Source organism: Vicia villosa, unplaced genomic scaffold (assembly GCF_029867415.1).
Source record: "Vicia villosa cultivar HV-30 ecotype Madison, WI unplaced genomic scaffold, Vvil1.0 ctg.000580F_1_1, whole genome shotgun sequence".
Taxonomy (NCBI): domain Eukaryota; kingdom Viridiplantae; phylum Streptophyta; class Magnoliopsida; order Fabales; family Fabaceae; genus Vicia; species Vicia villosa.
Window position 1 is genome coordinate 733,348 of NW_026705265.1, and position 12,664 is coordinate 746,011.

The following is a 12,664-nucleotide window of genomic DNA, read 5'->3' on the forward strand; positions in this document are numbered from 1 at the left end:
AAATCTTCGATTCAAATCCAATTCAATTTGCAAACGAACAAGTTGAATAGGTAACAGAACCTTGTCAAAAGAATCGTAACCACGTCTATTCTTGTGCAATTCATAATTAATGAATCTTAATCTTCTGACTTTAGGTGCTTAATGATGAAGAAATGACTTTGATTCCATGAAATTTCAAAACAAATTTCAACCTACTGACAAGTATCATCACAAGATGAAAGCCTCGATTCAATGATCCTCAATTGTCTTGGTGTAACCCTAAACACTCTAATTCAGAAATCTTGCACCTTGATGCTGAGAAGAGAAGAATAGCCTCGTAGCTTGATGAAGAAGAAATCTCTAATAACCATAATTCAAAACACTAACTCACGCAGGCCACTGCTTAAGAGAAAAACCAGATGGATCTGTCTTATTTGGTGAAAAAGCCTCAACACCACCGTGAAACCCTAAATTGCACAAATGTCGTTCCTTTGAAATCATGCTTTGGTGAATAGATGAATGATATGCAAATGATTTAGTGGAACGAAATGTATGGGTCAAAAATTGGGGTATGACAGATGCCCCTATTTAAGTGTCTTCAATCTAGAGGCATGAAGATTGGAATCTTCGTCTCGATGTGATTGAAGGGACTTAAATACAAAAATACACAATTTTTGGCCCTAAGAACTGCATATATGCATATGATATGATATGTATGAATGCATATGAAGAAAATTAATGGTATAAGGTGTCACAAGAGACAAACTACCACTAAAGACAAGGAGTGCACCTTGTCACTTAATCACTTTGATTTAATTAAGAAGGTGTCACAAAATTTCATCATGCGACAGGTGAACCATCTTATAACGAATTTCATGAATATGCAACCTCTAGGCGAGGTTATTGTACCAATCAGACAAGGAGTGCACCTTGGGGATCGATACATAACTTCTTTAGATGGAACGGGTTCTAAAGGTCCTTGGAGTTAGCGACGAAATCAGATTTCTGCCATGCGATGGGCGAACCATCTTATGACAAATTTCATGACTAAGTCTCCTCCAAGTGGGGTTCTCGTATTAGCCATTCAAGGTGTTCACCTTGGGGACTAGCACTACACAACCACCTCCTAACTTATGTTTTTTCTCTTGTTTTTCAAAAGCTCGGGTTAAGAGCTTCACTCAAATATCATTCCTATACCCACAATTGAGTTTATACAGAAATAAAATAAAGAGTAAACATAAAGAACATAAGAGCATAAGAATAAGCATAAAGAACATAAGCATTAAATAACACAAGAGTAGACAAACAAAAGCAAACACTTAAACATAAAATAAACTAAACTAGGGTTGACTCTCTTAAAACTTTTTGTTATCTATGTCCCCAGCAGAGTCGCCAGCTGTCGTGGGTCAAAAAATGATCACCACGAAATGTAACAAACAGAGTTGCCACCAAATTTTATTTATTCCAATGGAAATGGGAAAATATTGATAAAACCCACAAATGTAATGAAATGGAAAAAGATGGTCTTCGCAACCAAATTCGGGTTCGGGAGTCGGTTAAGCAAGGGGAAGGTATTAGCACCCCTTACCTCCATCGTACTCGATGGGACCCATTTAGTTGTTTCGCAATCGAGAGTTAGCTTAAGTCTACGTTTATTTCATTAAGAGAAAAGAAACGTGTTTTTGTAATTTTATTATGGAGAAAAAAGAAAAGATTTTTTATTATTATGCTAGCCAAGACGTTTGTATCTTGTGCCTACGTATTCCCTTGTGCAATGGGAAAGTCAGAGCAATCGTAGTTCGAGGCTACGAAATTATATATTTTTTATTAGTGTGCTCGCCAAGACATTTGAGTCTTGTGCCTACATATCTTCAATGGAAGAATCAGAGCGATTGTAGTTCGAAAGAACTACGAGTTTGTTGATTGATTTTAGGATGGATGTTTAGTGAACAGTTTGAGCATAGGTGTTCACCTAGCGCGTTATTCACCTTGGTAAAAGAGGATATCGGCGGACGTTTAGTAAAGTATTTGAGCAAGGTGTTCACCTAGCGCGTCCTTTACCCAAGGTATTCAACAGGAGCGAGTCCCATTGTCACTTGTTGTCCAAGTTTGCATTAATGTATTTTGATTCAAGGGATCAAGGTATTCAAGAGGTGTTCACCCCTTGTCACTTAATCACTTTGATTTAATTAAGAAAGAATTTTTATGTTTGATTCAAAGGATCAAAGGTATTCAAGAGGTGTTCACCCCTTGTCACTTAATCACTTTGATTTAATTAAGAAAGATTTTTTTAATTGTTGATTCAAAGGATCAAAGGTATTCAAGAGGTGTGCACTCCTTGTCACTTAATCACTTTGATTTAATTAAGAAGGATTTTTTTTAATTATTGATTCAAAGGATCAAAGGTATTCAAGAGGTTTGCACCCCTTGTCATTTAATCACTTTGATTTAATTTAGAAGGATTTTTTTTTAATTATTGATTCAAAGGATCAAAGGTATTCAAGAGGTGTGCACCCCTGGTCACTTAATCACTTTGATTTAATTAAGAATGATTTTTTTAATTATTGATTCAAAGGATCAAAGGTATTCAAGAGGTTTCCACCCCTTGTCACTTAATCACTTTGATTTAATTAAGAATGATTTTTTTTTATTGATTCAAAGGATCAAATGTATTCAAGAGGTGTGCACCCCTTGTCACTTAATCACTTTGTTTGATTAAAAAAAAGGTTTAAAAACTTAGTTAACGTGTTTTAGTTCAAAAGATCAAGGTATTTAAGAGGTGTTCACCCCTTATCACTCGATCTTTCGGCATGATTAAGAAATGGTTTTCAAAAGGAAGAAACTCGACGTTGGATCGAGAAATTATTTGAAAAAGACTTGTCATTGGACCAAAGGTTTATTTACTTTTTGGATTGAAATTAATTTAATGTTTTTGGTATTTTTAATAAAAATATTAATGAAATTAAGTAAAATTAATTAAAGGAATTAACTTATATTTAAAACCACTTAAAACAATGAATTCCACAAAATACTTAAAAAAAAAAAAAAGGAATAACAATAGTATACTAAAATAGAAGTTCAACGTGAACCTTTTTTATTTGACAAATAAAATAACAAAACAAAGGTGGGTCTTTTGAAAGTTAAATATCTATACTATTCTAAAGAAAACATTTCAAAATAAATGAAATAAAAGTAGAATGAGTTTTCAATGGCAGGAAACATATATGGAAAGGGTACATGGTTCTTGGCTTCAATAAGATGAATGGACCAAACCACCTTATTATTTTAAATCTCACATGAAATGAAAGTGGAATTTTTCTTAAAAGAAAACCATGCATGCATAGACAAAAACCAACTCACATTTTAACTCATGAACTCTCATCCATCTCTCTCACTGTCATGACATTTATTATAAGAAACAAAAGAAAATAACAATGGTAACAAGCAACGCACAGTCAACGACAACAACAGTATTATGCTCTCACTCTTTAAAAAAAACAAACAACAACAAATCAATATCATGTTATCAAAAACAACAACAACAAATCAATATCATGCTATCAAAAACAACAACAAAAATAAATAAAACCAAGTCAAAAATCTAGGAAAAGGAGTGGTATACCGATGGATCTGAAGGCATATGCGGTGGAGGTATATGTGTGATTGTTGGCGCGGTGATGGCATTCTCTTCTTTGATCTGCAGTGTAAAATACCAACTCAACAACTACTTTGCATTCTTTGTTGTTGTCAGTTCGTTACGCTTTTGTTTCAAGCAGCGAGCATCGGTGAGGATGAGAGCATGGCTACAATGGTTGTTCGGTGTTTGGTCACTTCACATGGCGGCAAGGTGTTACAGTTTCTTCACGGCTGTGAGAGCTTGACTCGATGGTGATGATGGTTAAGTGTTTGTGTGGTGGTGCTACAAAGGTGGTTTCATGTTGTAGCAAAGTGTCACTGTTTTAGGAGTGGTGTGGTGGTATTGTGTGGTAGGAGGAAGTAGTTATGTGAAGGAGACAAATGAAGATGTGTAGGAGAAGACTATTTTGTTACATGAACAGTAACTCTCTTCTTTTTCTTGGAATCTCAGAGAAGAATGGAGAACGAGAGATCTCTTCGACAAGTGGTGGCTGTGTTTTTCTCTCCCCCTCTTCGTTGTGGCTCCCTCATCTTCTTTATAGCTAAAAGTCAGTAGGTTTTGGGGGGAATTTGAAGATTATTTTGAACAAATGTAGAAGCTGTTTCTTGGCTTTTTGGATGCAGGTTTATTATGGCCATTTAGGTGTAATACTTGGCTTGTTGTTGCAGGGCCTTGTATGGAGCAGCAAAGGGAGCAGCAGGTTTTGTTGTCTAGCAGGAATATAGGGTTGAGATAGTGATACCTCCATGTGGAGAAAGACCATACACCTTTTGTCGTTTTATTATTTTTTTGTGTTTGACTTTGTAATAAAGCTAATAGAAAAAAATAAAATAAAATGGGCTTTTTACAAAAAGAAAGCTAAGTTGGGCCTAAACTAAGTTATATAAAAAAGACTCTTCTTTTTGTTTAATATTTTTTGACTAAAATTATACTAAAATAAACCTAAACTAAAAAAAACAATACCAATTCTAAATAAAATAAACTAGAAGATTAAAGCTATTTTTTTTTTATATTTTTATTTAAAATGATGATGATAAAATTAAAATCTATAGAGTCTAAAACAAAAGTTCGAGAAAAAAAGTAACTCGAATAAAAATATGCAAAGATGCAAAATGTAAGCTATTTTTGTTGACTTTAATAAAAGTCTAATTTTTGAATGATGAATACACGAAATAAAAATACGACAAACCAACAATGAATGAAATATGCGAGTCAAAAATTGGGGTGCGACAATATGCATCCGTGCGTGAATTCAACATGTGATTATATGATGGAGTGTTTTGATTCGATGGATGAATTAGTGTGCGTGTTTATCTGTTTAGAGCGTATAGTTGGAGTGTGCGTAGCGTAAGGCTTGTTTTGATACCATTGCCGTGAGGTTTGGTGAAGTTTCATGGATCTAAGTTCTTGGAAGTGTATTCGGTTTTAGAGATAGAAAGAGCATCAGTGGAAATGGATAGTAAATCCGTGATTTACGCGAAATCTCGAGTCAAGAGGTGATAGCTCTCTATTTTCTGGGCGTGTTTTGGTGGCTCCGGCGAGGAACCAGTCGGAGAGGACGACCGGAGCTTGGCTCCGGCGTCCGTGTAGAGTTTGGTTCGCTTAAAGTCCGATTGCGTATGTGGCGGGCATGTAGTGGTTCTCTTTCCAAGTTTTCATCATGATTTGTCTTATTCCAATTTTAAAACGTGAGGTGCTGGCGTATGATTGGCCTCTGACTCATTTTGTCCTTATCTGACTTAAGACCATTTATGACCAATTGATATGTGTGTGGCCATGCAACGTTTTATCAATGAAAACCATAGCAATATAATCACATGCTGTAAATAATGGAAATAAATGCATGCTGAGACAGAATAAATAAAATGAAATGAAATAATAAGAGATGGATCAAGTGGAAGTGCACGCTGGGCCTCTTGCTTTGGGCTTTACCCTATTTTCTGAGGTTGCACTCCCTTGTTACTAGTACACCACCATAACGTGATTGGGCCTTAGCATGCTCGTGCTTTCCACACCCCCTAATTGTTGGCCCAGGATTGCTGTTAATTGATTTTAGTTCATTCAAAAAAGGCTGTTGCACCCCCCTGCAGTGTAGATTAGACTTTCATTTTAATCTTTGTTTTGCTTTTAATTTTTAGCTCATAATTCCAATTTTAAATCAAATAAAAAAGGACAAAAATATCTTTCACTCAATTAGACTCTTATAATTTCATTTTCTTTTAATTGAATCTTTTAATTGTTGTTTCCCTTGATCTTTGATTGGTTGATAAACCATAAATAAATAGTTTTCTTTGTTAATTCAAAAATAGTTTCTAACATGAATAAAATGCAATTGTGTGTATATATTTTCATAAATAGTTTAGATTCTGCTCCTTTTATTTTTGTGAATATTTTTTCAATATATTGTGAAATGCTTAAATAACTTCTTCCTCATTTCTATTAGAAGTAATCAACAATTAGGCTTAGAGATTAGGCTAGTCCCCCACTTTCTCATCCTTTTCTTTTTTCAACATCAAAACATCTAATAAATATCAAAATAAAATCCCTTTAAAAAATACAAAGAAAACACTAAAAAACATTAATAAAAAAAGTGAAAATCATTAAAAAGGGAATGGAAGCTTGAATCTCCCTTGCTTTAGGGAATCATTCGAGTGCTTGGATCTCCCTTGCTTTAAAGAACCATTCGGGCGTAAGTTCCCAAATTCTAAAAGACACAAACCAAAGAGTAACTCGAGTTTCCCTTGCCTTAGGGATTTCCTCGAAACACTCAAACTCTCTCTCTTCTCTCCTTTCTTAAGGGCATTGTTATCTCCGCTCTATTGCATCCTAGGCTGTCCCCTTATGCAAGAGCGCGAGCGTTAACTCCGCCCAACTAAAAAACACAAAAACAAACAGAAAATCTTGAGCCGAACTACGGCGCTCTGATTCCTGAAAAGGATACGTAGGCATCAAGTCGCGGGGCTTGAACGAGCACATTTGTAAATATTTCCTTCTTTTCCCTATATTTCTTTTGCATTCATTCGCATGTAGACATAGACATAGTACAGACCCTTTAGATAGAAACAAACATAGGTGGATACCATCGAGTACGATGGGCGCGAGGGGTGCTAATACCTTCCCCTTGCGTAACCGACTCCCGTACCTTGATTCTCTGGTCGCAAGACCCTGTTCCTTCCTTTGTTAGGTTTTCTGATATTCCTTTCCCTTATGGGATAAATATATTAGTGGCGACTCTGTTCATTTTTCGCGAGCGTGCGACACTCCCCACAATTGTAACAAGTCACTTTCGAACCACCTCTACACTCGTTTGCCACACTTGAAACATGTCACTTCAACTTTGGGACAATCAACAACACGATGTCCCTCAACACCACATTTGAAACACTTGATCGGAGCACTAGATCCTCCCCCACTTGGTTTTTCGCCAAAACCAGCTTTCTTCTTATTATCATACGGTTTTCCACGATATTGACCTTTCCTCTCATTCATAGCCTTGTAGTGCGAAGCACTCTCCCTACTATCCTCATCATAAATCCGACTCTTATTAACCAACTCCGCAAATCGAGTAATTTGTTGATATCCAATTGCCTTCTTGATATCATGCTTGAAACCATTCACAAACTTCAAACACTTAGATCTCTCCGAATTCATAGTATTATAGTGAGGACAATACTTGATAAGCTCTTGAAATCTAGCAGCACACTCCGCTACGGTACCATTCCCTTGCTTCAATTCAAGAAATTCCATCTCTTTCTTTCCACGACAATCTTCCGGAAAATAGTTTTCCAAAAATGCATCGCGGAAATGATCCCAAGTAACTTGAGTACCCTCCTCATCAAATCTCTGAGCCATATTGCTCCACCAATCCTCAACTTCCTTTTCCAGCATGTGAGTACCAAACTGCACTCTCTGAGCATCGGTGCAATTCATGACCTGAAAAATCTTCTCAATCGCCTTCAACCAAGCTTTAGCTTTATCCGGTTCATGCTCTCCTTCAAAGGTAGGAGGATTGATCCTCTGGAACTTCCCTAAGGCACGGTACTCATCATCATCACCATTCCGATTTCCAGCATTCGCTTGAGGAATTTAACCAAGAGATCCAGCCAACATCCTCATTGCATCAGCAATGTGTTAGGAGTGAATAAATGGTATTTTCATGTGTTACATTAACTACCTTTTGAGCTAAAAGAGAATATATCTTGTGATTTTTAAGGGTTTTATAGTTAGAATTGAACTTTCGAGGTTCGATGTTAATTGTAGAACGACTTGCGTCACTTTCGGTGTTATTTGTGCAGATATTGAAGTTAAAAAGCAAAGACGAAGGAACACGCAAGCGTAGAAGCTCTGAAGAAGAGGAATCAAAAAGAATTGGGCTAAAGCAAGTGGCGAGCCGCGCCAATCATAGGCGAGACGCGCGAGAACCTTGTGACTTGGGTTCGCGCCGCGCCAGCCCGTGTCGCGCCGCGGTGATTGCGTTATAAATACAAGCCCTAATCCTCATAAACAATAACTTTGGGAAGAGAGACTTTTGGTGAGCGAAATTCAGAGAGCAATCCTAATCCAGAACAGCAAACAACATCCAACGGAGAATTCAACATCAATTGAAGACATTCCCTTGATGAAGATGAATCCATCCATGAAACCTTGTTTGTTCTTCATGTCTATGGAGAGCTAAATTCTTCTTGTTGAGTTTAAGGTAGTAGTTAACTTATGAATATACAATACCGTTGATTAATTCCTATGAACAATTGTTTGAATTTATTATCAATAAGAAACCTTGTTTTTATCTTAAATCATTGTGGAGTCTTTGATCGAAAGAAAGGATTCTAACTTTTGCCCTAGGTTACTATATTGATTCAATCTCAATTTGCAGAGATGGAATTGCGATTGGGTTTTCATAATTATCGTTCTTTATTACTATTATCGATATTGATATTTGGAGAGATCGAGTCTCATACCGGTAAAAGTTCATCTAATTTGATTTGCAGACATGGAATCATATTTGAGGATAAGTGAAGATAATAATTCAAATGATTGTTCGATTAAGGTTTAATGAATAAATTGTATAGGAATAGGTTGATGAACCCTAGAACTCAACATATTCGGTCACCATTGTTATTCGTCTTTAAGCTTTTTATCAGTCAATTATTATTCTGTTAGATGCAATTTGAGAACAAACAAACAAACTCAACTATTTTTCTCACTCAAAATAACCAACTATAGAACGGAAGTAATATTAAATCAATCCCTGTGGATACGATATATACCGAAAATATTTACCCACAAATACTTTCAACAAATTGGCGCTGTTGCCGGGGATTGGTGTCAATATTGCACGCATTGCAATAGTTTTTATTTTGAGTTTTTGTTACTATTTTATCGATTTGGTTGTTTCACTCATTTGTTAGTTTTTGCAGAATTTCGTGTATGCGCAACAAAGTTCCCAGTGATCAACTTCTTTTTGATCCCGAGATCGAAAGGACCGCTAGGAGATTGGACAGCAAAACACGAAAAAAGAGCAATAGTCGTATTAATTTAAGTTATTTACTAAATTTAAGATTTTTTTGTTTATTTACTTAATTTTAGATTTTTTTTGTTTATTTACTTAATTTTAGATTTTTTGTTTAGTTACTTAATTTTAGATTTTTAGTTTAGTTCCTTTATTTTAGATTTTTAGTTTAGTTCCTTTATTTTAGATTTTTAGTTAGTTCCTTTATTTTAGATTTTTAGTTAGTTACTTTATTTTAGATTTTTTTTATTGCAATAGTCTTTTAATTTTGATTTTTTTCTTTTTTTTTATCTTGTTATTTCACTTGGTTGCTAGTTTTGTAGATTTTTGTTTGTCGGAATGTTTGATCCAAACATAAATGTTGCGATTCATGCTCAAAACGAGATCCTCTTTCAACAAATGAAGTATCTCCTTCAAAGTGTATCACAGTTCACACCTCAAGTTAATGAGTTTCATGATCTCAGATGGTGCACACCGGAAGATGCGATGGAATATCATATGGCTAACCATGAATATCAACAACAAGGGCTTTCACATTATAATCAAGGTTATCAAAGAGGACCCTCTGAGTTAGAGGAAACCATGAATTAATTCATGCAATTCTCTTCAGCCATTCAACAAAATCGGGAAACGCAAGATGTTCAACTTACCAAATTCTTCACCGAGCAAAACGAAACAATAAGGGAACCTTTCTGGTGAAAGCTAAGAAGAGGCAATTGATATTGCAATACCCTCTGTGAGTCAACCCTCTCGGGCTTGTTACGAAACATTGAGGTCAATGTTTAGTTCAAGTTTGGGGGTGGATTTACTCTTTTGCATTTTTCAATTTTCTGTTTATTATTTGTTTGTTTTATCCCCGGTTTAGAATGAGTTGTTTCTACAACATAATGAAAAGCTATAATGAAAAGCTCGAGTGAAACAATGAGAATATCAACAATGGAGCAACATGTATGAAAGTGATAGTGAGTGAATTTTCAAAAAATTTCAGTTTTCACTTTCTTTTTCAATAAGTAACAAGTCAGGTATGAATTTTCAAACTCAAACTCCTAGTGTGTGCATGAAACATAGGTTGTTAGTAAATACTTGGCAGAAGTTCTTTATGGTACACTATTTTTGTTGGATCGGCTTAGCCTTAACCATTGTGAGTGGTTACTATATGCAGGAGACCATCGATTATTTCAACTTGTTTGTATCATGCTAAACCATCTGTCGTATCGTTTGTGGAAATCTGTGGAAGTGATTTAGGAACTTGTTTGAATCTGAGAGTTTCTTTGAGCCGATTCCCTTTTAAAACTTATTTCCTTCTGTGGGAGTGTGATCCTTTGCTAACCATTCTTTGAGCCTGAGGTCAAGATAAATTTCATCATATGCACCAAGGAAACACCTGGTGAGTTTGATCTCAATAAAAAAAAATTGTTTTGGACCATCAACCATAAAATTTGGTGATGTGTTTTCTCTTTTACCTTCATAGGAAGTAGGGGAGCATTCATATAATCTGAATACAGGTTGATCTCCAAGTTGGGGAGAATCATAACAAAAAGAAGAATAAGTCTGTAGGGGGTGATTTGCAAAGAACGAAAGAAATTTGTAGCTTGAAAAAAAAAAGAGAGAAAAGGAACAAAAGAAAAACAACGTTTGAAAATAAACAGTTGATTGAAAAAAAGAGAAACATCGAGCTACAAATGAAAAAGAAGAGTGGGTGAAAAAGTTGAAAGTAGGAAACGGAAAGGAGTTATGATTCGGATGCTTCCCTAGAATAGGAACAACCCTCGTTTATCTTCTTTTCTTCGAATCTTAAACCACACTACAACCCTGGAAAGACCTTCTGATTCTCAGATTCCACAAGACTTGATGCTAACAATATGGTAAACGTATGATATAGAATTTTGTTGATTTAATTGTTTGGATGAGTGTTTAACCCTTTTATTATTCATAATACTTTTTTATGAGAGTGATTAGTGCTGATTCAATTGCAATTGTGTAGTGTTTTGAACTTCTGGAGGTAATTTTCTTTCAAAATCTGTTTCATGTATATGTTCTAAGTTTGCAGGGAGATGAGGAGTATCTGATTTGGCTGCTGAATTGAGCCACTTGAAAAACCTTTTTGAAAAACGTGTGGCATGATTGTTGGTATGTTTTTGTTGGTTCGTTGAGGTAAGTAATTTTGTTTAGGGACAAACAAAACTCTAAGTTTGGGAAAGTTTGTTAGGAGTGAATAAATGGTATTTTCATGTGTTACATTAACTACCTTTTGAGCTAAAAGTGAATATATCTTGTGATTTTTAAGGGTTTTATAGTTAGAATTGAACTTTCGAGGTTCGATGTTAATTGTAGAACGACTTGCGTCACTTTGGGTGTTATTTGTGCAGATATTGAAGTTAAGAAGCAAAGACGAAGGAACACGCAAGCGTAGAAGCTCTGAAGAAGAGGAATCACAAAGAATTGGGCTAAAGCAAGTGGCGAGCCGCGCCAATCATAGGCGATACGCGCGAGAACCTTGTGACTTGGGTTCGTGCCGCGCCAGCCCGTGTCGCGCCGCAGTGATTGCTTTATAAAGAAAAAGGCTATAAATACAAGCCCTAATCCTCATAAACAATAACTTTGGGAAGAGAGACTCTTGGTGAGCGAAATTCAGAGAGCAATCCTAATCCAGAATAGCAAACAACATCCGACAGAGAATTCAACATCAATTGAAGATATTCCCTTGATGAAGATGAATCCATCCATGAAACCTTGTTTGTTCTTCATGTCTATGGAGAGCTAAATTCTTCTTGTTGAGTTTAAGGTAGTAGTTAACTTATGAATATACAATACCGTTGATTAATTCCTATGAACAATTGTTTGAATTTATTATCAATAAGAAACCTTGTTTTTATCTTAAATCATTGTGGAGTCTTTGATCGAAAGAAAGGATTCTAACTTTTGCCCTAGGTTACTATATTGATTCAATATCAATTTGCAGAGATGGAATTGCGATTGGGTTTTCATAATTATCGTTCTTTCTTACTATTATCGATATTGATATTTGGAGAGATCGAGTCTCATACCGGTAAACGTTCATCTAATTTGATTTGCAGACATGGAATCATATTTGAGGATAAGTGAAGATAATAATTCAAATGATTGTTCGATTAAGGTTTAATTAATAAATTGTATAGGAATAGGTTGATGAACCCTAGAACTCAACATATTCGGTCACCATTGTTATTCGTCTTTAAGCTTTTCATCAGTCAATTATTATTCTGTTAGATGCAATTTGAGAACAAACAAACAAACTCAACTATTTTTCTCACTCAAAATAACCAACTGTAGAACAGCAGTAATATTAAACCAATCCCTGTGGATACGATATATACCGAAAATATTTACCCACAAATACTTTCAACACAATGGCATCATCATTTCTCCCAACAACCATCGTCCTACGACAACCAACAACAAAAGCAGACAAAACAGTATCGATCGTGTCAGATACACAAATCTAATACAATGGGAATAAAGATATTAACTACTATTGACCAACTGGTCGACCATGCTCT